At 40.0% G+C, this 25,515-nt stretch overlaps 1 long non-coding RNA gene and 5 other non-coding genes across 6 annotated transcripts; 2 read left to right on the top strand and 4 right to left on the bottom strand.

The window, feature by feature from the left end:
• Positions 1-438: 438 nt before the first annotated feature.
• Trnas-gcu (transfer RNA serine (anticodon GCU)) lies at positions 439-520 on the bottom strand. The gene has a single exon. It is a non-coding gene; the product is annotated as a tRNA-Ser (tRNA).
• A 1,840-nt stretch (positions 521-2,360) lies between these two features.
• Trnad-guc (transfer RNA aspartic acid (anticodon GUC)) lies at positions 2,361-2,432 on the top strand. The gene has a single exon. It is a non-coding gene; the product is annotated as a tRNA-Asp (tRNA).
• Positions 2,433-2,693: 261 nt separating this feature from the next.
• Positions 2,694-2,764, bottom strand: Trnag-gcc (transfer RNA glycine (anticodon GCC)). Its single transcript has one exon. It is a non-coding gene; the product is annotated as a tRNA-Gly (tRNA).
• A 1,845-nt stretch (positions 2,765-4,609) lies between these two features.
• On the bottom strand, positions 4,610-4,683 carry Trnai-aau (transfer RNA isoleucine (anticodon AAU)). Its single transcript has one exon. It is a non-coding gene; the product is annotated as a tRNA-Ile (tRNA).
• A 574-nt stretch (positions 4,684-5,257) lies between these two features.
• Positions 5,258-6,102, top strand: LOC134227507 (uncharacterized). Its single transcript, XR_009983687.1, has 3 exons — positions 5,258-5,664; positions 5,721-5,797; positions 5,887-6,102. It is a non-coding gene; the product is annotated as an uncharacterized LOC134227507 (long non-coding RNA).
• A 15,096-nt stretch (positions 6,103-21,198) lies between these two features.
• Positions 21,199-21,281, bottom strand: Trnal-cag (transfer RNA leucine (anticodon CAG)). The gene has a single exon. It is a non-coding gene; the product is annotated as a tRNA-Leu (tRNA).
• Between the last annotated feature and the right edge of the window lie 4,234 nt (positions 21,282-25,515).

The raw sequence follows: 25,515 nt of genomic DNA on the forward strand, positions 1-25,515 counted from the left end.
ACACTCCATTATCCTATACAAAACATCAAGGATTTTATAACTAACGCATTTAAAATATGACGGGATAGCCTCCCCTAGATGAAAAAATAGGCCTGTGGTTAAACGCCCGAATGGTGGTGTAAAATGACTCAATTATATGTGAAATAATGGTGGACGCATGGTTGTTTGTTCTGCCTTATGGATTGAACAAGAATCTTACGGGTGGAGGTAAAAGAATCGCAAATCGCTAAATTTAAGTGAAAATAAAGGGATTCTGGTCATTTTTTTTCCATTGCAGCTCAATTAAATCAATCATATATTCAATTAAAATGGCAATATTCGTTAAAAAATGTCCTGCAAAAGATTATATGAGTTATCATTTTGATCCGTGGTGCGGTTATGCTTTTAATATTATCCTAGCAACTGTAATTATTAAACGTTGCAATTAAAAAGTCTAATCGACGAGGATGGGATTCGAACCCACGCGTGCAGAGCACATTGGATTAGCAGTCCAACGCCTTAACCTCTCGGCCACCTCGTCGCTGTTGATGGTATTCATATTTCCTTAGATTTGTAGTAGGGTTACTGTTCCGGTTCTTCGTTTCATAGCTCCTATGTTCATTGAACTGTTCATCCTATCAAATACAGAGGAATTTAACGCAAATGAGCATATTTCTCATTTTTGTAATTTTTTCAGCAGTAAGCGCGCATGTTTCCAAAACTATCCGACGAAACTGGTGATTTATTACTTCATTTCGCGAAAGAATGGATATGTTAATATTCACTTTCTCCATCCCATGGCTACTTTCACTCTATCAGAAATAAATCAATATAAAAAACTTTGTATTTGTTTCTTACGAGCAGTAAGCACGCATGTTACCAAAAAAGCGACGAAATTTTTGTTTTATTTCTATCATGCCGGTTGAGATAAATTGTTTCAATGAGATGGTAAATGGAACAATTTTCGTTATTGAATGAAACGTATGTAACAAAGAAACGATGGAATATATGCGATTATTTGCTTTTGAGTTTTGACTTAGATGCAACATGTACAAAATATTGCAAATTAATTAAACGCTGCCTACTTTTGAACACGCGAGTAGGGTCAGTATATTTCATTAAATCTATCTATATAAATAAAAATTAGTTTAGGTTCCCTTCCTGACGATTTAACTCACGAACGGCTTAACCGATTTGCAAAATTTTCCCCCTAATCGATTCGTCTTAGGATCTGTGAGGTTTGTACTTACAAAAAATTGGTTCATTTCACGGAGGAAGGCAAAAAATCAGTAGAATACAGTTTTGAGTCAGCTGTTGAGGAAAACAAAAAAACGCACGGAAATTGATCTAGAGTGCGGTGCTGCAAATAGTTCAGAATTTGACATTTGCATCACAAACACCCAGGCAAAGCTAGGTATTTTTCGCTAGTAGATAATAATTTTGACTTTGTTCTTTTGGCTCCCAATTATGTATGTTCATAATCTTATGTTCATTTCCATTTTCATCTATTTTGATAAATCCTGTATTAACATAGAACGTGCTACAATTCGTTTTTCTGACCATTAAATCTGCGCTTCAAGCTAACTCGTATTTTCTGAGGGTTTTGAGCATTAATACGATTAAGAGTCGCATCAGGAATACTTTTTCAATTTGAATGTTTTTGATATGTAATAGGAAGGTCCCATATGCATTGGTTTGTTATATCGTTCACAGTTATCTCGTGCTCAAAATATGTTTCATTCATTTTTGCCTTTCTCGTACACCAAGGTGTAACGAAAAGGATATATATTCACTTCCAAGACGATTTTGTGATAGAAGGTCCGAAGACCCAGTGTTATATACCAAACCAATCGACTCAGCTCGAATAACTGATATGATGTCTGTCTGTGTGTATGTGTGTGCGTGTGCGCAATTTCGGTTCGGTCTAGGGTGTTTTCGGGTTGGAAAACTTTCTCGACACCCTGTGCATAGTGTATCCAATGTACTTGTCACGCAAGATACATATTCATCCATTGGCGGCCGTAGAGAGCCTTCAATTAATAACTGTGGAAATGCTAATAGAAGATTAAGCTGAAAAGCAGGCCAAATTCCAGTTGGAATATTGAGCCATTGAAGAAGAAGATGGACCAACTCCATGTTAAATAAATTTGAAAATTTGTTGAAACTGATGACATAATTTATTGCAAAAATGTAGCAATTTTATTTATTACTTTATTACCGTTATAGTACTCAGTTAGTTCTTTTCCATAGCAACTAAAAATTATCTATCTAGCTTTTGTTTAAATTCAAAAAGCAAAATTTGATCTTACAACATACCTTCGGTTGCCTAATTACTGCTGCACTAAACCTTACTCAATTGAGAACACTGAAGTATACAGAAGTCCTCGATAGTATAGTGGTCAGTATCCCCGCCTGTCACGCGGGAGACCGGGGTTCAATTCCCCGTCGGGGAGGTCGGTTATTATTTTACAAAAGTAATATGCCTTGATAGGAGAAATGCGTAAAACGAGATGCATTTTTATTGCTTGTACAGGGGAGTTTTCCAATTTTACCTACATGTAAGATAATTCATTAAAAAATCGTTTTGTTGTTTTCTATACGACGAAAATACATGGAGCTAGGAAGGTAGAAGGAAACAGTTACACCTTAGGTGCATTATATTCACGAATTTAAGCACGTGCTGCTTGGAAATAGACAATCAAGAAACAAATGTTTGCATCGGCCGGGAATCGAACCCGGGCCGCCCGCGTGGCAGGCGAGCATTCTACCACTGAACCACCGATGCGCAGTAATTCTTGTAATATCTTTGCTGAGCTTGTTAGCTAGTAGTAAACGATGTCAAGATAATACCATGCTATATAACAATTTTGTGTTACTAAATATGAAGTTTAAAATAATTTGAGGAGAATAGAATAAAAAAACAGGCAAACCCTATCATTTTATCCTATTGGATGTATTTGACCAGTATACCCCTATCCTATCCATCCCCAAACACATTTAAGCGGATCTGCTTTTCTATTGGCTTTGGATGTACTGAAAATTCAAGTCAATCAACGTCGATAAAATTACCCATACCAGGAATCGAACCCGTACCTTCCGAGCCAGATATTCTAGCCACTAAAAAGACATAGAATGAAAGGCATATCTCAAAATCTAAAAAAAAATCCGTTACAGAGCATAGAATTGTGCAATATATGCTTCATTTTTGTGTTAATTATCGCTTTAAACTCGGTGGGTTAAAGAAATATGATTAATTTATCGACTAGTCATTTTTCTTTGCATATATCTATTAAAATATTTTAGAAATTTTAAAACAAAGCACAACATCCTATCGTGACTGCTTTGATCCTTTGATCAAAGCACCCACGATACTTCCATTTGGTCGCCTGGGATAGAAAAAGGCGCTTTGCTCTCTGTCTTAGGGGCCGTACACATATTCCGTAAGCACTTATGGGGGGAGGGGGGGTCGGTCAATATCTAACGCTCCACATGAATAAAAATTCTTTTGTATGAAAAAAAATCTTACAGGGGGGAGAGGGCGTCGAAAATCCCAGAAAAAATGCTTACTTAATAAGTGTACGACCCCTTATGACGATCACGACCTTTTTCCGTACTGATCATAATATCATATCAAAACCGCTATGACGTTTCGTTTTTGCTTTTTTTTCGGGCTCGATAAATTTTGGCGCATAAAATTTCCCTTTGCTCAATAAAGAAAGTAACGGTATCCTTACTCCTTTTGTTCACGAATTTTGTTCCGTTTATTGTTAAAGGGGTAGGATTTGAAGGAATTTCTACAGGAAAATAGGGTAAAATCAAGGATTCCGAAAATCGCTCTCAATTGACAAAGAGCAACGAAAAAAGAAAGACATAAACAGGCGAGATGGATCACATTGGTTCCAGGTCAATTTGACAACACAAAAAAAAAGACATAAACAATAAACATCTTTCGAATACAACAAGCCATGAAAACAAAATGTATACCAGATACATTACGAAAAAACATAATCTGAGAAGTAGCCACCACCGAAAAGCTATGAAAAACGCTCCGCTCTCACTCAAATGTAGTGTTGGTAGAATCATGCTCAAATCTCGCTCACCGAACCTTATGTCAAAATTGCATGACTCGCTTGCGATTCTGCATGGAGAGCATCGCCCATTAGTTTTTCACGCAGAATATCACTCCAAAAAGTGTCAATACCCAATCGAAGCGTATTTTATGTTTACGCATGGATTTGTTATCCATTGTTATCCACGCAATGATGCAAATCGCAAGTCGAATCATGGACGATTCTTTGGGCCATGAGTCGGGTGAGGATTGCCTCGCGCTTGATTTGAATCGTGGATGAGATTTGAGAATTTGAGTTTTTACCAACACTGCTCAAATGTCGTTGTAGACTGAGATTCTTTCGCGCAGCTGTCTTATAAAACAAGTTGAAATGCATCTCCATCGGGTGTTCCCCGCAATAGAAGCTTTTCCAAAATCTTTATTATAAAGTAGGGAGAAACCTCCTATTCCCGATTTCCGTTTTAACCACATGGCTTGATATATAATCTTTCATTGGAACAATTTATCAACCATGTACGCTTTGTTAGATTACTATGCAAAAACTATAATAAAAAACAAAATTGGCTCCAGAGAGGATCGAACTCACGACCTTCGCGTTATTAGCACGACGCTCTAACCAACTGAGCTATGGAGCCTACTACGTGATTCGCTGAATAAAAACAAAGGTAAATGAAAAAACTCGAAAAAGGCGTAATTATGACGTTCTAGGTTCATCTTAGAAAGTTAGGAATAGTATCACAGAGTAATGAGCTTTGTTAAACTACTGACGTGCAAAAATCATTTGAAATCGAAATCAATATTGAAGAAGTAAGATTTTTTTTGGCCCGGCAAAAGACTATTACGCACAAGCACATCGCCCTTTACCGTGAAGTGACTAAATAATTTAAGTGTCAGCGCGGGAGAAACATTTGAGTACATTTGAAATTTACATTACATTTACATTTACAAAATACTACATTATTTTATTGCTTGGAAATTCAAAGCCTTTTCTCAATACAGCACTTATTAGCCTTATTCAATAAGGCGAAACAACTCAAAGCTCTGTAACCTGCACACGTCCGACGGCCTCGCGATAGCTACAAAACAGCTGATAAAGTCGCCGCACGAAATGGAAACACAATTCTATCTACCATGTAAAACACATCACACACACAACACACCAACAGAACATTCGTCGCAGAAACCCATGTGAGAGCCACATCTCATATCTCCCCAACCGTAAGGGCAGTTGAAGAACTACGAGCCAATAATACTGCATCTCTGGGAGGCAGTCTATCACTGGCTACCAAGTGAGCCATAAACTAGTCTCAGAAACCCTGCTTCGCACAGCATCCAACGAAACACTCCCTTGAGATTATCTCCCGGCTCTGAATATCAGAAACCGATGATAAGCGACGACAAAGCTCACACTGCAAGAGACAAAAATAAAGCCCGATCTCCAATCAGTTTTCGGTTAACTGCCAAGCAGGCAATACGCGCATCGAAAATTTGTATCGCCGTGTTGATCGCCTGATCGATAGTGTATCACTTTGAAGTGCATATAATTGATTTCGTTTGCGGAGGCTTTAAACTCTTGGTGTGCAGTGCAGTGGGTGATTTTAGAGGCTTAGGGCAAGGTAACAGCTGGCCTGAAATTTTGAAGAATGGTGGTTAATTTTTATTTGCCCAACAGCCCTATATAGCCGACAAAATGTGCCTGCTCCAAGCAGTGAAAAGTATGGAGTAGGGCGGTGATTTGCAGTGAGATCGGTAAGAGTGGAGTTTCAAAGCAATTCCGATACGAAACGACTCTGTGATCGAAGTGGCAATAAGGTGTTTCTTAATATATCCTCCAACAGGCCTTTCGTTCACTGCATAAATTATGTGGTGTGTCCTGTGAGCTGCATTCCAGAGCGATGGTGGACTGGAGTGGCTGGCACGGATAGCTGGCATGAGCCGGCAAGCATTCGCGTTCTGTCCGGGCAGACATCAAGGTTTGCGGTCGCCGAGGGATACACGGTTACACTGACACACACACAAATTAAACTTTAGGTTAAGGATTTAGCGTAAGTATACTAATATACATCTTGAAAATGCATGTGAAATTTATGTTTTTATTTTGTGCAATGATTCCGAGTAGTGCTTTTTTTATGGGTCCACTATATTGTTTGAACCAATTGTTGGCGGTTCTGGGTACGTGGGCAATGGGGACCAGTGCCATCTTCGCCTCTTTTCACTTTTGTCTCCGTCTCATGCGGCCCCCCCTCAAGGGGGAGGTGACAGCTCATTCAACTTACTCGGGCTTTTGGCGTAAAAAAGCAGTCTTATTATTTTTTAGTACTGCGAACTGTTTTAACTTGCTACGACTTCAAGACAATTTGAAGCGACTTAACGTAGTATTGATTTAACCGATTGGGCATCGACACAATCAAATAGAAGCGCCCTATATGATTGCGATCCACTATTCAAACATTAATATAAGCAAATTAAGCTATTTCTTATCTAAAATATAATGTTGTGCCTTTTCGTATACTAAGAACACGGAAAGGCTATAGGATCACTACAAAACCGAACTTTTGATAGAAGGCTCGCAGACCCATTTTGTTATATACCAATCAATCAGCTCGAAGAATTGAGGTGATGTCTGTATGTATGTGTATTGGTCATCCAAGAATTCCTTCGAGTTTCTATGAAAAGCCCGTCAGGAGTTCCTCCAAAAATTAATGTCGAAATTCCTTCAGAAGATCCTTTGAAAAATCCTTCAGGATTTTCTCTGGAATTTACTCTAGAAATTCCTCCGAAAATTACTCCAATAACGCCTTCAAAGATTCCTCCGGAAATCCCTTCAGGAGTTTATCCAAAAAATCTCACAAAATCTACAAAATCTCATAATCTCACAGAAATTCGTCTAGAAATTCGTGAGTTCTTTTGCAAATCTTTCCGGAAATACCTTCAAGAGCTACTCCAAAAAACCTCCAAGAGTTTCTCCGGAAATTCCTCCATAAATTCGTCAAAAATCTAACAGCAATTACTCCAGAAATACCGTCGGAAATTTCTAAGGAAGTTTCTTTTAAAAATTACTCCAAAAATCCCTGAACGAGTTTCTTCGGTAACTGCTCCGGAACACCCTACAGGAGTTCCTCCTGAAATTCATCCAAGAATTCCTTCGAAAATGTCTCCGGATAAACCTGCTAAAGTTCCTTAGGATATTCTTCTCAAAACTCCTGTGCAAATTCGTTCAGGAATTTCTTCAGATAATCACCAAGGAGTCCCAAAAACACCTTCAAAAATTCCTTCACATATTTCTCTAAAATTTTTAAAGGTTCTAAATTCTAAAATTTCTAAAGGCTTCAAGAGTTCTTCTGAAAATTACTCCAGAAGATCCTCCGGAAACTTCTTAGGGGAGCATCAACAGAAATTCCTTCAAGAAATCCTTCGAATATTCATCTAAGAATTCTTTCAGAATTTTTCCAATAGTTCTTACGAAAAGTCCGAAAGGAGTTGCTCCAACAATTGCTCTCGAAATTCCTTCAGAAGATCCTCCGAAAAATCCTTTAGGATTTTCTCTGGAAATGGCTCCAGGAATTCCTCCGGAAATTTCTCCGATATCTCCTTCGAAGATTCTTTCGGGAATCTCTTCAAGAGTTTATCCAAAACGTCTTACAAGATTTCCTCCAGAAATTCTCACAAGAGTTCCTTTGGAAATCGATACGGAAGTACCTCCAAGAGTTACTCCGAAAAATCGTTCAGAACTTGTTATAAGACGAAGTTTCACTAAAAGCTCAAAATAATGTTTTTACCCTCCAGGGGTTTCTTCGGCAATTCTTCCACGAGTTTCCCTGAAAATTGTACCAGGAGCTCCTCCGGGAATTTCTCCAGTAGTTCCTCCGAAAAAATTTTGAGGCTATTTTGGAAAAAAAAACTCCTGGACGATTTTCCGAAAAAAAAACTTCTGGATAAAGTCCTGAAGGCATTTCTTCAGAAGTTTTGGGACAAATTTCCGGAGGTACTTCTGGAGGTTTCACTTGAGGAATTTTCGAAGGAACTCCTGGAACTTCCAGAAATTCCTTGAAGAGATTCTCCAGATTTTTTTCCAGTAGTTTCTACGGAATTTTCCTTAAGAGTTCCTTGAGAAATTCATCCATGAATTCTTTAGGAATTTCGCTCAAGGGTTCCTTCGAAAGGTCCACCAGGAGTTCCCCCAGATGTTCCTCTCGAAATTCCTTCCGGAGATACTACGAAAATGCCTTAGAAAATACTTCGGAAATTTCTCCAGAAATTCTTCCGTAAATTACTCCAAAAATACCTCCAGGGGTACCCCAAAAAATCACCCAAGAAGTTCTCCAGAAATTCCTCAAAGAGTTCATCCGAGAATTCTTTCAGTGATCATTCGGAAAAACCTCCAGGAAATCTCTCGAATTTTTTTTAAAGCTGTTCTGAATGAAAATTCCGGTGGGACACTTGGAGAACTTTCCGAAAGAACTCGAATTTTCGAAAGAACTACCTGTATTTCCGCAAGAATTTTGGGAGGAATTTCTGGAGGAACTCCTGGAGGTTTTTTCGAAGGAACTTGTTGAATTTTCAAAGAAAACACTGGAAGCTTTACTGAAGGATTCCTTTCAAAAAGTTCGTTGGTATTTCTGGAGAAACTCCTGGAGAACTTTTTGATGGTTTTCCTGGAGTAAATCATGACGAAAATTTCGGAGGAATTTCTGTAGCTACTCCTGTAGGAATTTCTGAAGACACTTTTGAAGAAAATCCTGGAGGAACTTACGGAAGTATTTTTAAGCAGTTTTTGTAGTAATATTTGGAAGAACTACTGGAGCGAATTCCAAAAGAACTGCAGTGGACTTTCCGTAGGAACTCTTGAGGAATTTCCGAAATTCCTGGATAATTATGTTGGAACTATTTCCAGCCTTTCCAGAGAACCTCTGGCTCTGCCCCTCTGCTCTTGGAATTGCCGGGCAAATTGTTTCCAAAGGAGTTTGTGGCGGAATTTTCAGAGGTGTTCCTGGAGGAATTTTCGGAGAAATTTCTAGAAGATCTCATGGCGGACTTTCCGTAGGAACCCTTAGGGAGATTTCAGGAAGAATTCCTGAATAAATATCCGAAGGAGTTGGGGGAATTTCCGAAGGAACTCCTGAAAGAAGTACCGCAGAAGCCTTTGAAGTAATTTTCGGAGCAGTTTTCAAAGAATTTCCGGAAGAAACTATTTTGGAGGAAATTGAAGAAATTTAAAGAAAAAACTCCTGGATAAGTTCCTGTAAGAATTTACGAAAGTAATTTAGAATAAAAATTTGGAATAATTTACGGAGAAATTTCGGGGGGTGCTCCGAGAGGAGCTCCTGACAGACTTTTCGGTGAAATCTTTGGATGAATTTAGGAAGGATTTTCGGAGGAATTTCCGTAGGAGTTCCTTGAGGAATTCTCGAAAAAAAAACTCCTGTAGGAATTTCGAGAGAAATATCACTCCTGGTTGGCTACTGGTCACACTCACAGATACTCATGAAGGAATTTCTTAGGGATTACGTGGATGAATTTGGAACTCTTAAAATTTGCGGAAGAACTTTTGGTGGAAATTACGGAGAAACTCCTAGAGCTGTTTCTGAATGCCGAAGAAGGTACGTAGCTGGAAGGTCTACAAAAACCCAGATTAATCCACCTAGCGGCGATGATGCCTTTCTCGTGCGGTAAAAAAATAGTATTTTGGGCATTACTTCTGAGCCCACCGTTCGGGCCAATTTTCAATAGGAAATAATGAGACAAGATTCTGCGTCGAATGCAACCTGTTGCGAGGAAATCGGTTCAGGGTAAGTGCATTAAAAGTGAGCTAGACTTTTTTACGCGCTTTTTTATGAGAAAAAGTATTTTGGCCATAACTTCCAAGCCCATAGTCCGATCCGGCCAATTTTCAATAGGAAACAATGGGGCAGTATACTGCGTCGAATGCAACCTGTTGCGAGTAAGGTGAGGGTAAGTGCGAAAAAGTGAGCTAAACTTTTGCTCTTTTGGTGCGCACACACACACACACACACACACACACATACACATACACACAGACATCACCTCAATTCGTCGAGCTGAGTTGATTGGTATATAACACTATGGGTCTCCGGGCCTCCTATGAAAAGTTCATTTTTGGAGCGAACATATAGCCTTTACGTATACTTAGTATACGAGAAAGACAAAAATGTTATTACGTTTTGAAAATTGATTGTTTAAACCATATGCAAGAAATCAATGTTTCTGCCAGCACTACCGGACAACCTATGGTTATCGAAAAGCAAAACCCATCTTCCTTCTTGTCGGATTTTTTTCTTTGTGAAATAATTCCGGATAGCTCCCATTAGCTCTAAAGCCCTATAAGATCAATTATTTTGAAATAACACTCAGTTAAATTATTGGTCTACGTAGTACGGCAGTGCTGGCAGAATAAACGATTTTTTGTATATGGTTTGAACACTCAATGTTCGAAGCGTTATAACTTTTTTCGTGGACGTTCCAGCAACGTGCCTTCTTCAGCAAAGTTTTTCGGCATCCTTTGGGTTATACTTTAACGCAATGTGCCACTTGGTTGACGACGAACTGAAACCTCTAGTAGTAGAATTGCAAAAATATACGTTTTCCCATACTAGTTTCCATACAAAGTTCAAACACGATGCGTAAAGCGAGGAAGCAACCAATCGCTCCCAAATTCAGGACCCAGAATGGCTTCGAAAAACCATTGATTTGAAAAAATGACCATGACGCCCCACTCTAGCATCTAATCCGAAGTGATATTACAATTTTTTTTTGCTGTGAATGCATGATTTGCAGTCATGTTCAGATTTTTTACAGCGAAAATAGTTTCAACGAAATAAACTTGAATTCATCTAGTGCCCATCCATATAAATAAAAATGGAATTACAAAAATATTCAGTCTTGGGATGGGTTTACTTTTGCTCTCCTAATCGATAGCATCGATCATTAGAAAAATGTTTTTGAATGGAACGCAATTTACAATTATTGCACGCCGCAGTGCAAACTGAAAATAGACTCCGTCCGATTGGCACGGCGGCACGTAAAAGGAATATTGGAATATGATGTTTACGATGATAGATGAAATCAAATGCAATCAATCATGATTGTAAAAGTAGGTCTCTCATTTCAACGACACACAACGAGGGCCCGATCAGGCCAACTACGACATGATGCTCATCGATGGAGAGAGGCATGATAGTCGTCGAAAACATCTCGAATGAATACAAATGAACGTCAATTTTTCTGTCGCACCGAACTGTCATCGCACGTTCCGGTGTCTGGTATGGCCCTGCAGTATGCGAATAATCTGAAATAACCTTTGAGGAGAAAGGACCACAACGTCCACTATCCGGCCGGCAGTTGGATATTTCGGCTGATCAAAGCAATCGTCAGTTGTTCCGTTCTGGACTGGACGGAGGAGCGCGGTGTCGACACGGAATGGCACTCACTCATACCCCAGCGCATGGAAAAAATACCTGTACAGTATGAGTTGATTTTTCTCCACAAAACTGAATGCGAAGCACGTTTCATGGTGCGAAAAATGACACTTTGCCGCAAAAACATATGTTCGTGTGTACATACATACATTGTATTGATTCATCTCTAATGAAAAAAGTGATATTTTACTGTTAACAGGAGACAAAGAAGACGAAGAAGTAAAAAATTACAGAAAGACAATAAATACAAAGAAGACAACAAAGAGAAAGAAGAAAAAGACGACAAAGAAGAGAATAAAGACAAAAAAGACGAAGAAGACAACGAAGACAGAGAAGATAACAAAGTTATGAAAGATAAAATACATAAAAGACCCCATTTATTACTGACGAAGCATGATAACATGTGATAAAAAGGAGAACAGTAAAACTGAGAACCACTTCACACTCGTATAAAATAGCATTAATAGTGAACGCAAAGGTAAACAAAAAATGCAATGCACGAATGAGTTGCGAATATTGTCCCAGACCACGAAGTATACAATCAGCATGGAGCAAAAACAGCCAACGCAAAGCTAAATAAAAATGCATTCCAATGTACACAACCCTCTTTCCTGAAGTGATGAGTCCGGCACACGAAATCGTAAATGTGATTGTAAACATTCGGTCACACTTGATTATCGCACTTTCCCACCGCGCCGCCCCGCCCGGTTCAGTCAGAACAACGTCAGACCGACCAGCAGAGCCAGTAGCGCATCCATGTGATGACGCCGCACGATGAGACTGCGACTGTTCCCTGACAGAACCCGAACTCGACCAGGAGAGGATGAGCGCCAAGAACAACGCCGTGATTTCCAAACACAGTCAGCAGCCAGCGACGGATACGACTGGCATGACACGACGACGGTGGTACAACCGCGTGGAAGGACGAGTGGGCTACGATTGAAACACGGTAGGAAGGTCGGAAACGACGGTGACGATTTCACGCTGCTGAAAATGAAAAAGCGCGAATGCGGGAAGCGAGAAATTGAGCTCGGAACAAATGAAGATTGTTTTTTTATCATTGAATTTAGATAAAACGGGTGATAAATGGATTTTCAGATGGCGTGGTACGTTGCGACAAAAACAAACATACACTTCGGTACACGGTGTCCCGCAGAACACAGAATCATCTGAGCTCGATGAGATGCGTTTAGCAGGGGAGGTTCATCAATTTGTTATTTATTTCAATTTTAATCTCATCTAGCACCAGAAAAAGGAAACTCGCTGCCAAAAGACCTCTAGAGAGGAAATATTGTCAAAAGATTGAAGACAAAAATCTTCATGAACTCACTTATCATCAATCTTTATGGTACTAAAAATAGGGCGATTGGGGTTTTGTTTATTCAATAATTGATTGAAAAATATTTTACAGTATGTAAGAATTGTTCACGAACATAATCGAGTTAGAAGGCATCGATTAATTTGAAAAAAAAAAAATGCCAAAATAGTTTAAAACTAGCGGCTAAGCACCGGACCCTAAACCGATCGTCACACTCACCAAAGCGCTCGTGAAGTGTTTTGCTACTAGCCAGACTTTGGCTTATGTGGGACAGTAAGCCACGATGAACGTGACTACTCCGACGTAGGTGGTGACTTCCACTCCAACGGCTTCGGAGCGGAATCCTCCGGGGGTAGAGGACGCCCATCTTACTGTCGGCGGCATCCAAGAGAAGGGAGCGGGGGCCATTCGCTGGAGGATGGAGCCGGCGGTGGTGGAGCTTGAATCGACGCAGCTGCTGCTGCCAGTCGCTTGTGTGGTTGTAATGGTAAAGGACGGTCGGGATGGCCAGATAGTTCACATCGTTGAGCGCAGGAACACGGTACTTCTTCGGCAGGGTCCAGGTGAAAGCCTTCTTCCGGATTTCCAGGAACTCCGCTCGCTTTGGGCAGCCTTTAGTGGTGGCCCGATGTTTCTCGCCACAGTTGGTGCACTTGGGATCGGCCACCTCCATCATTTCGCACTGGTCGATAGCATGCGGTTCGCCACAGCTGTTGCAGCGCGGCTTCATTCGGCATTTCCAGGTGCCTTGGCCAGGGATTGAACTTATCATTATCATTATCGTTTAGTATTCAGCCAATAACTCATTCCAGAGGCAAAATCGCTTTGCAAGCAACGCGTCAGTTGTCGTTCCTTGGTACACGTGCGACCACCAAATGTATGACGGAGAGGTTCGTTTGGCCTAGTATACGCAAAGATACCATTACTCGGTGGTCACAGAAATTCCCCGTTCCGAACATGACCACGCCAACGATTGCTCAAATTCTTGTGCCGGATGGAGCTCGTTCTGGTGTTCCTACTCACCGACCAGCAGGTGTTAATCGAATCGTCGCTATTTTGTAAGCATACTCGTATGGTTGGGGTTACACACCTTCGCACAACTGCATACCATCTACAATCAAAGGGAACCCTGAAATTGTCTATCCTTTGTCACGACCCCGTTCCATAGAGCGAACACCTTGATATTGTTTGGTTCGTGAACTACCTATAAGGAGGACATCCTACCATCACCAGCTGAAATGGTATATGAAACAACTCTCAGCCGTATCGTCCGAGTTTTTCACCGAATCTGCGGCTGACCGAAAAAAAAACATGGCACGGTAATCAAAACATCTTCGTTCATCAGGACCTGCAATGCAAACATGCGGTATCGTTTTCGTGCGCTACGGTTCTATGCGGCCATCGTTATCGATTCCATATGAAGGACCATTCAAGGTAGTAAAAAGTAACGAAAAGTTCTTAAAAGTGAACATGAAGGATTGGGTGGATATTTCGGTTGACCAATTTAAAATTGGAAGACCAGGAATCGCCGACTACTACTGACCCCGCTATTACAAACGTCGCTACGATTCCACCGACTAGGGTCATTCGTTCTGACCGACGATATGTAATTCAATTCCCATATCATTAGATATACACCTAATCGAGGAATGAAGTACTGTACCATCCATTAATCATCATATGGATACATCAAAAGTCGGTGCGACACTCAGCATCATCCTGGTAAACAACGCTTCTGTAGCACAGTCGCATTTTTTTCCGTCCACTGCTCAAACGCACGAACATTTTGTCCAATTTCGATTGCGAACATTAAATTTGTGTACAAATTCATATGCGCGACCATTGAATTAGCCTCTCTCATGCACCCCGCCTTTTGTATGTACATCTTTGCGCTCGCTTTGAGATGCGCGACACTGGTACTGGTGTCCGCTTTTCAAATGCACGACTTTGATGCTCGCTTCTAACTTGCGCGACCTACGTGTCCGCTCCTTGAGTGCGCGACCTTTTGTCCGCCACTGATATGCGCGACCTTGCGTCCGCAGCTCAAATGCGCAACCTTCCGTCAGTGGTGGAAAATACTCGCTTCACGAGTAAGAAAAGAGTGTAATTGGGTCTACCAAAAATGCCACACTCGCGCTAACCTACTGCTAGCATTTTTATGGTGCTTGCTTTGTTCGCGAGTACGGGCAGAGCAAAGACAAAAAGCATGGCAGTATTTTGTTCGGGAGTAAAAATCACGGTCGCGAGTGATTGTGGTTACTCCGAATACAATGGATAAATTTGACTTGACATAAACACAATAACAATAAACAATTATGTTCTTGCTCGAACATCCATGAGAAACATGTTCCGAGGTGGTTTTATGACATTTTGCCAATTAACCCGAATGACTCGCGCCCGAGCAGGAGCGACGACCTCGATGACAGAAGTTGGTATGATTTAGCCGTGCATAAGAGGTAAAATACCAAAAAATAATACCAAAAACTTATATGCAGAATACTTGAGGCATACCATGCTTAGGTATTTCAATACCAAACGAATAATAATTGGTTATGCATTTGGTATTGAAATTCAATTTAATAACTGAGTTTGTTATGGCTTAAGTATTGTGCATATTAGTTTTTGGTATTATTCCTTTGATATTTTACCTCTTATTCATAACAGAGTATGGTATCAAAAACAAAATTAAGTATTATTGAGCCACTTTCTCCTGCTCGGGCGTAGCTTCACGAACATTTTTCGGGGTTCGTTTTTTTTTGTTTTCTCTGCGAGTAGTAGGTAGGCAAGAAAAAGTCAAAACAAATGTTCGCGAGTATTTTTCATTGCCTACTTCTCGTTTTGTGAGTAAGGTTCACAGATTTCAACCACTGCCTTCCGTTCGCTACATGGATGCGCGATACTGTTATTTATCCGTTTTGTCGAGAGCCCGGTTTTTTACCCGCTTCTAGTGCGCGACCATCGATGTCCGCTTTTCGGTGCGCGATCGTGCTGATCCGCATTTTCGTAGAATTTTTAAAGTTTATTTTGCATAGGTGATTCCTTTATGTTAAATTTAGGTTCTTTCTTTATGTGCCGCGAAAATAGCAGCTCCGGGTAGCATCGCCCTTTAGAGAATCTGCAATAGGCAGAAAAGGAGATGCAGATGCCACGTGTCTTATACCTGTCCGCTGGTACGAAGTCGAAAGATGGACTTGCCACCAGAGCGAGCCTGCTACGATGGCACTCGAGGAGAGTGCCGAACACGCAGTAGTGAGTAGCTAATATGGGGCAGTGCATAGTCATTATTTGACGTTTGAGTGGTGCCGAAATTCATTCAAAATTAATTCGATGTATGAAAAGCTGTTCATTTTTAGTTAACAGCGCACCGCTCAAACGTCAAAGTGTTCAGTCGGCGCACTGCCCCATTAAGCTCGTTATACACTAGAACAGCGGTTCTCAACCTTTTTCTTGAGAGGTACCCCTTCAAACTTTCGCATTAATTGAAGTACCCCCTCATGAAGTAGGCTTCCCAGCCATTTGAAAGTACAAATAAAATCCTCTTGCATGGAGCTTCTGAATCTCTTGAAAGAAGGCCTTTGTACCTCTTGATAATAGGTTTCTGAGCATCTTGTAGAGAGACTTTCGATCCTCTCGAAAGGAGGCTTTCGAGCCACTTAAAATGCTAAAATAAGGCCTCATTAGCATCTTGAAAAGACGCTTCTGAACCGCTTGAACGTAGAATTCCGAGCTTTTTGAAGGGAGGCTTCCAAACCTCATGAAAGTGGGCTTCCGAGCTTCTTGAAAGAAGGCTTCCAATCTTCTTGAAAGGAGGCTTCCAACCATTTTGAAAAGAGGCTTCCAAGCCTCTTGAAAAGAGACTTTCAAGCCTCTTGAAAAGAGACTTTCAAGCCTCTTGAAAGGCGGTTTCCAAGCCTCTTGAAAGGAGGCTTTCAACCTTCTTGAAAGGAGGCTTCCGAGCCTCTTGAAAGGAGGCTTCCAAGCCTCTTGAAAGGAGGCTTCCGAGCCTCTTGAAAGGAGGATTCCAAGCCTCTCGAAAGGAGGCTTCCAAACTACTTGAAAGGAGGCTTCCTAGCTTCTTGAAAGGAGGCTTCCAAGCTTCTTGAAAGGAGGCTTCCAAGCCTCTTGAAAGGAGGCTTCCAAGCCTCTTGAAAGGAGCTTTCCGAGCCTTTTGAAAAGAACCTTCCGAGCCTTTTGAAAGGAGAGGGCTTCCAGGCTTCCGAACCTTTTAAAAGGAGGCCTTCGAGCTTCTTGGAAGACGGCTTCCGAGAAGCGTAGAAGAATGCTTCTAATATTCTTGCAACGAAGCAACCGAGCTTTTCTTAAAAGCCTTCATGCCTCTCAAACGGAGGCTTCCGAACCATTAGATTTCAGTTCAAAAGCATATTCCTAACATATTATTCAACATTTTGTTTAGATCAGGTAGATTGCATTGAAGATTTTCCAAACTTGCTCATTTGACGTTTTATCCGTTTGATTTTTTATTCTGCAGTCCTTCATACGCTGTGCTGGTTGAGGAGTTTAGGATTCAATTGGCTTTGATTTACCGTTCGTCATGTATATTATGTACAAGACAAAGTTTTGAAATAAAAATACAGATTTATCAAAACTTAAACAATAAGTTTCAATTGGAATTTAATACGACCGCCATTACGCATTTTTGTCCGTGGTACCCCCTAGGGCCAGCGAAGGTACCCCCAGGGGTACATGTACCCCAGGTTGAGAACCGCTGCACTAGAATGAAAGAGTTCTTTCACACCTGTAGGAATTAGGGGCACTTTTAGGCTCCCGAACGGAATTCTTTTGGACATTCGAAAGGAATACATTTGGACTACCGATTGGAGTCTTCGAGAATTCTGAACGGAGTCCTTTTCTACTTCTGAACAGGGGATTCCAAATAGAATCCTTTTATGCTTCTAAACGATTACAAAATTACAAGATTACAATACAGAATTTATTTGGACTTCCGAACCGAATTTTTTAGGGCTTGCGGTTGAAAGGATTCTTTTGAGCTTTCGAACGGCATCTTTTTGGGCTTTCCAAACGAATACTGTTGGACTACCGAGTGGAGCCATCTGTGAATCGATTTTTATTCTGCTGTACAGGGGATACCAAACGTATATTCTTTTTGAGATTTCAAACGGAAACTTTCTAAGATTTGGATTTGGATTTGGTTCGGAAACGCAAAAGGATTCGGTTTGATAGCCTTAATGGAGTTATAGCCTATTCAGATAACGCCATTTATTATAATAATTATCTTTTTTTTTCAAGTTCGTTTATTTGGTAGGCTCAGGCGTGTATAAAACTTTACGGAGCCATGGTTCTTCGTGATATATACAATCAATATCATTTTATTATACAGTTAATAAGAAAGGGGTAGATGCCAGCGTTCCGTTCGATAAACGGAAATTCATTTAGAAGTCAAAGCTTACTTCTAACGTTGAATGTGCAGCGCACTGCAGCTGTCGTTGAGTGTCATATCATTTTGAAGTTTTGCGGTCTGATTAATGTAAAACTGTTGCAACTATCGTATTGCAGTTAAAAAGCATTGCAGTTGAATGACTTTCAGTCTAGTGTATAGAAATTCATTCGAATATATTTTTTTAAGAGCGATATAAGCAATGGTATCGAATCTCAAAAAATATTTTCTGAATAACCTAAATAACCTTTTCTAAATTACCTAACAAAAGTATATACGGTGATTTAGAATTAATTAGATCGTATCATAAGTCTATTCTTTTTGAAGCTTCCGCCTTCAGGGATATGGTCCACGGTTTTTGTTTTAATTGATTTCCAACCAGATGAGACTAAATAGATTTTGGCTCAGAAAATCCATAATTTTGTTCCATTTCAGATACTTAGAGACCAGATCCGGTGGAAAATTTTCCGGAAATATAAGGCTACCTTGAACACGATATTTTTAGAGCATTTTTTAGTACTGTCGGATCTGTTGCCATTGATATCCAATATCAACACTCTAAAGGTCGCCTTCCAGCTGAAGAAATTTTTTCGCAAGATTTTGGTCTGCAAGAAATTTAAATGGAGAAGGACGTTTTGGACGTTCCGTATCGAAATCCAGTCAATCAGCAGGAAATACATGAAAGCAAAATCTGCGGACAAGATTCCCAGGGTATAAGGCTTGGGTAAAACAAATTATGGAAATAATTTTGCCATTATAAGCACATTTTAATCTTGACTTCATGATCCATATGATTGCTTTACAAAACATTTGCTTTAGTCAAAATTATAAATTTAATAAAATCTAATAATTTCTTTGAAAATATTCACTAAGAAATAGATAATTATCTATTCTATTTTTTTCTTTATTTCGCGGGACATTATCTAGAAATAAGTGTAATGCGGGACGTTTCGCGGGACGCTTTTCTGCGCGGGACAAATAGTGAGAATGCGGGACTGTCCCGCGAAACGCGGGACGTCTGGTCACATTAACCATGGTACGAACCAAAGTTATGTAATTATTAAGTTTTTTCAATGAAACTAAGCATAAATATGTGCACCCACGACGTTTTTAGAAAGATAATGAACTAAGCTTCCATACAAATTAGAAATCGCAGTTCTAACATGTCCCTTTAATGAAATAAATCAACTTTATTTTGACGGCTCATCTGAAACCCGCCATTTGGCTCAAACCATGATTGGATACACTATCTGAAAAGTTCATTAGTTACTAGCAGACCCGACGAACTTCGTTTCGCTTAAAATTGATTTATTCTCTGATTAGTTCTTGGGTTACGCAGAAATTTCTGTTTCATTTGTACGGGAGTCCTTCTTTAAAGAAGTGGAAGGGGTTTCGAACCACCACAGAAACATATTTTCCTTTCCAAAACCTCCACATGCCAGATTTGGTTCCATTTGCTTGATTAATTCTCGAGTTATGAAAAAATGAGTTTTATTTGTATGGGAGCCCCCCTTTTAAAGTTCAGACAGACAGGAATTCATATATATATATATATATATATATATATATATATATATATATATATATATATATATATATATATATATATATATATATATATATATATATATATATCAGAGCTTGTCAGAGCTATGAGCTTTGATGTGTCCGAAGTTTACTGAGTTATATATATATATATATATATATATATATATATTAGGGAGGCTCAAAAAACACTTTTTCAAATTTTTTGATGGGCCGCCCTTTTATTCGGTTCTATTTGATGCCCTGATGCTCTGGACAAAATTTCAGCCAAATCGGTCAACGTTTGGGCGGTGCTAACCTCGTTCGAAGTTTATATGGAAAAATGTATGCAGTAACATCCCAAAACAGTGATTTGCAGTTGGATGGCACAATTTACGATCAAGAACCATAATACTCATTCAGTTCTTGTAAAATAAAATACAGAATGGTATGCTGAAAACCGCGAGAAGATTAGAGTTTATTAGGCAAAGATATTAGCATTTTACTGGAGTGTTTTAGGGGTGAATTTATTTCTTTTCAAAGGTAAAAGAAACGAAATTTGCTCAAACCCCACTTCACAGAAATGCTAATAACTTAGCCGGGCAAACTCTAATCTTCTCGCGGTTTTCAGCATACCATTCTGTATTAAATTCTCCATGAATGAATATCATAGTTCTTCGTCGTAAGTTGTGCCGTCCAACTGCAATTCACTGTTTTTGGATGTTTCTGCATACATTTTTGCATATAAACTTCCAACAAATTTAGCACCGCCCAAACGTTGACCGATTTGGCTGAAATTTTGTCCAGAGCATCAGGGCATCAAATAGAACCGAATAAGAGGGCGGCCCATCCAAAAAATTGAAAAAAGTTTTTCCCATACTAATTTGAGACACTCTAATATATATATATTTATATATAATGGGTGAAAATAGGTCATTGCACGAATCTTTGCTATCTCTTTTCCACTTGATAAAAATTAGAAAACAACAGGACCACTACCTGTCAAAATTGACAAGTGCTGGTGCAATGGAGTATTTCTTCTTTCAGCTACACTCTAATGTGCCACAATTCTTTTCTTTTTTAATTTACTTTCTTTATATTTTTATTAGTTTTGTATAATGCTTTTTCTATATATTATTTGTATCTTTGTACCTTTCTTGTTTGTACCTCTACCATTTCGTATAATCACAACTTCAAAAGACGATAATGCCAAATAACTAAAATTTAAGAAAAACATGCTAAGCTCCCAGTAACTATCTAGGTACAGTCTTTTCAAGTGTTCTAAAAAAGATTTCGACCAAAACATGTCTCATATTGCTCATTTGTGAAAGTGGATACATATACGATTTAGTGTGTGTTGCAAAAAAAAACAATGAGCTTGAAGAATTGGGAAATAGTTGGAGGTTGTTATGTAATGTTGAAATCTTCGAACATCTTAAAGCACCAAAATTATTGATGTCAGAAGTGGGATTCGAACCCACGCCTTCAGAGAAGACTACGACCTGAACGTAGCGCCTTAGACCGCTCGGCCATCCTGACTAGTTAAAGTCAAAAACAAGCCAATTGAAATTGAAAGCCAGATTCCCTGTTTCCGAATACACGTTCCCTAAAAATACAACACACTGTTGGCATAGGTGGCAAACGTTAAATGGTCTAAAAGTGTGCTAAGCCAGAACGGGAGGCAAATGTTTAAAAACGCAAGCATTTATAAATTACAGAGTATGCGCTCAAGTTTACCCTTAAAATAAACTGTTTTCTTTCGTGACCATCGTCCATTAGGACTCGAGCTCACCGTAACGGTTCTGCTCTTCTCCACTGTGCTGCGTTTTCGTAGGACTTGTAGGTTCCGGTCCGATTCAACTAGCGTCGTGACAAATGTACTCCCCTTCCTGGTGGGACTCGAAATTAACACCATTCAGAACAATTTACGGAAGCGTGTTTTCGTTTTAATCCAGGGAAACCGAAAACCGGGCGGTGCATCAGCATCGATATGCATGCTTGGTGGGCATTTATATGCATTCCGATTCCCTGTTCCGTAATTGGTAGTTACCGCTTACTGGCGTGTCTTGTCAGAGCTATGAGCTTTGATGTGTCCGAAGTTTAGTGAGTTTTCGAATTCAAATTATGTTTATAAAAATATTCTATTTTCATAGTCTATTTTCTAACAAGTTTTTCGATCTGTCAAAAAGATTAGGAGTCAGAGCTGAATGGTTGCATATAAAAACAAAGGTAGACCAAACTTTGTTGATATTTATGTAGCATCTGAAAGAAAATGTGTTTGAAGTGATTGATTCACATTCAGGTATTCGTAACTCGTGAGATTATCATCAAGTAATCGCAATAGAATTATAAACGCGAACATTTCACTAGATAACTCAACACTCCAAGAGTTTATACACTGAAAAATTAAATCTTACAATTTGTGTAAAACATCTTGGCATATGCAATTTTACAAGACTCTGATACAAAAGAAATTTTCCTTATTTTCATATGCCATATATTTATTTTAATTTAGCTAGATTTCAATGCAGAACTTTATTAAAATCTGCCATTGGCTGGTTTGGTGTATGTTTAAATTCAAGTTACAGGGGATGGACAAAATAATTAGGATAGGCAAATTTTGAGTAAAATTGGATGTGTTGTAACTACCTTAGTTATCATCCGATTTTGACAATTCAGGCATGCCTGAACTAGAAAATTAATGCAGTTTGACGGTATGTCCATGGAACCGACTATGGCCAGCGGATCCCGGAGATATTCCGGGTTTTTCGGAGGTAGGTTCAAAATCGTAAATTTGTGGTGGATATTAGGAGAAGTTGTGGTTGGAAATTGAATAATATTAGTAACCACAAATGAAGTAGGGCTCTTGCTGATTGGAACCATATATTGAGATTTGGAATCGGACCAGAATCAAGTGAGATATGGCCATTTCTTTATAATCGGTTCCGATCGATACTTATCAAAGGGGTCAGGCCACAACTTCATTTGAATCTCGCTTTATGATAAATCGTCCACTATGATTGTATTCCAGAAGGCTTCTAATGTGTCAAGAATGAAAAACCAATTGAATATACGGATCCTGGAGTCGCTGGGATGTCCCCGGGGAACCTGTGAATGGGGACATTTAAGTTTTAGCACCAAAATCAGTCATTCGACGGCTTTTTTTTCATGGTTCTCGATCAAGAAGCGAAGTATGAATATAAAATGGTCCATTGACGGCTCTGACCGCATCCAGGATCTATGGATTGGCCCCGGGGAACCTGTGGAAGGGGACATTTTAGTTTTAGTACCAAAACCAGTCATTCGACGGCTCTTTTTTCTTGGTTCTCGATCAAGAAGCGAAGTATGAATATAAAATGGTCCATTGACGGCTCTGACCACTCTCAGGATCTACGGATTGACCCCGGGGAACCTGTGGAAGGGACATTTTAGTTTTACCACCAGAACCAGTCGTTCGACGGCTCTTTTTTCATGGTTTTCGATCAGGAAGCGAAGTATGAATATAAAATGGTCCATTGACGGCTCTGACCGCTTCCAGGACTTACGGAATGCCTTCGGGGTACTGTGGAAGGGGACATTTTAGTTTTAGCGCCAAAACCAATCATTGGACGGCTCTTTTTTCATGGGTTTCAATCAGAATGTGAAGTATGAACAAGAAATAGACCATTGACGGCTCTGACCGCTTTCTGGACCTACGGATAGCTCACGGGGAACCTGTGGAAGGGAACATTTTAGTTTTAGCATCAAAACCAGTCATTCGACGGCTCTTTTTTAAGGTTTTCGATCAGGAAGCGAAGTATGGATATAAAATGGACCATTGCATTGACGGCTCTGACTGCTCTCAGGAACTACTGATTGCCCCAGGGTTATCTGTGAAAATAAACGGTTTTCGATCAGGAAACGAGGTATAAATATGAAATGCCAGGATCATTTTAAAAATATTACCCGAATAATTTTTTGTCAGTTTTATTACTGCCTACTTCATACTTCGCTTCCTGATCCAAAGCCATGAAAAAAAAGCCGTTGTATGACTAGTTTTGGTGCTAAAACTAAAATGTTCTCTTCCACGTGTTCCCTGGGTCAATCTGTAGGTCCAGAAAGTGGTCAGAGCCTTAATGGTCACTTTTATGTTCATTTCTCGATTCCTAATCGAAACCACTAAGAAAGAGCCGTCGAATGACTGGTTATGATGCTTAAATGTCCCCTTCCACAGATTCACCAGGGGCAATCCGTGGGTCCTGGAAGCGGTCAGAGCCGTCAATGGACCATTTTATATTCATACTTCGCTTCCTGATCGAAAATAGAATGACTGGTTTTAGTGCTAAAACTAAAATGTCCTAATTCACAGGTTCCTCGAGGGCAATCAGTAGGTCCTGGAAGCGGTCAGAGCCGTCAATGGTCATTTTTAATTCATATTTCGCTTCCTGATAGAAATCCATGAAAGAAGAGCCTTCGAATGACTGTAATTGATGCTAAAACTAAAATGTCCCTTTTCACAGGTTCCCCGGGGCCAATCAGTAGGTCCTGTAAGAGGTCAGAGGCGACAATGGACCATTTTATATTCATACTTTGCTTTGCTTTCGATCAGGAACGAAAACCATGAAAAAGAGCCGTTGAATGACTGGTTTTGGTGCTAAAAATAAAATGTCCTCTTCCACAGGTTCCTCGGAGTCAACCAGTAGGTCCTGGAAGCGGTCAAAGCCGTCAATGGGCCATTTTATATTCATACTTCGCTTCCTGATCGAAAACCATGAAAAAAGAGCCGTCGAATGACTGGTTTTAGTGCTGAAACTAAAATGTCCCCTTCCACAGGTTCCCCGGGGCCAATCCGTAGATCCTGGAAGTGGTCAAAGCCGTCAATGGACCATTTTAATTCATACTTCGCTTCCCGATCGAAAACCCTGAAAAAAGAGCCGTCGAATGACTGATTTTGGTGCTAAAACTAAAATGTCCCCTTCCACAGGTTCCCCGGGGCCAATCCGTAGGTCTTGAAAGCGATCAGAGCCGGTAATGGATTATTTTATATTCATGCTCTGCTTCTTCATCGAGAACCATGAAAAAAGAGCCGTCGAATGACTGGTTTTGGTGCTAAAACTAAAATGTCCCCTTCCACAGGTTCCCCGGGGCCAATCCGTAGGTCCTGGAAGCGGTCAGAACCGTCAATGGACCATTTTATATTCATACTTCGTTTCTTGATCGAGAGCCATAAAAAAGAGCCGTCGAATGACTGGTTTTGGTGGTAAAACTAAAATGTCCCCTTCCACAGGTTCCCAGGGGCCAATCCGTAGATCCTGGAAGTGGTCAGAGCCGTCAATGGACCATTTCATATTCATACTTCGCTTCCTGATCGAAAACCATGGAAAAGAGCCGTCGAATGACTGGTTTTGGTGCTAAAACTAAAATGTCCCTTTCCACAGGTTCCCCGGGGCCAATTCGTAGATCCTGGAAGTGGTCAGAGCCGGCAATGGACCATTTTATATTCATACTTCGCTTCCTGATCGAAAACCATGAAAAAAGAGCCGTCGAATGACTGATTTTGGTGCTAAAACTTAAATGTCCCCATTCACAGGTTCCCCGGGGCCAATCCGTAGGTCCTGGAAGCGGTCAGAACCGTCAATGGACCATTTTATATTCATACTTCGCTTCTTGATCGAGAGCCATAAAAAAAGAGCCGTCGAATGACTGGTTTTGGTGCTAAAACTAAAATGTCCCCTTCCACAGGTTCCCAGGGGCCAATCCGTAGATCCTGGAAGTGGTCAGAGCCGTCAATGGA

Source organism: Armigeres subalbatus, chromosome 3 (assembly GCF_024139115.2).
Source record: "Armigeres subalbatus isolate Guangzhou_Male chromosome 3, GZ_Asu_2, whole genome shotgun sequence".
Taxonomy (NCBI): Eukaryota; Metazoa; Arthropoda; class Insecta; order Diptera; family Culicidae; genus Armigeres; species Armigeres subalbatus.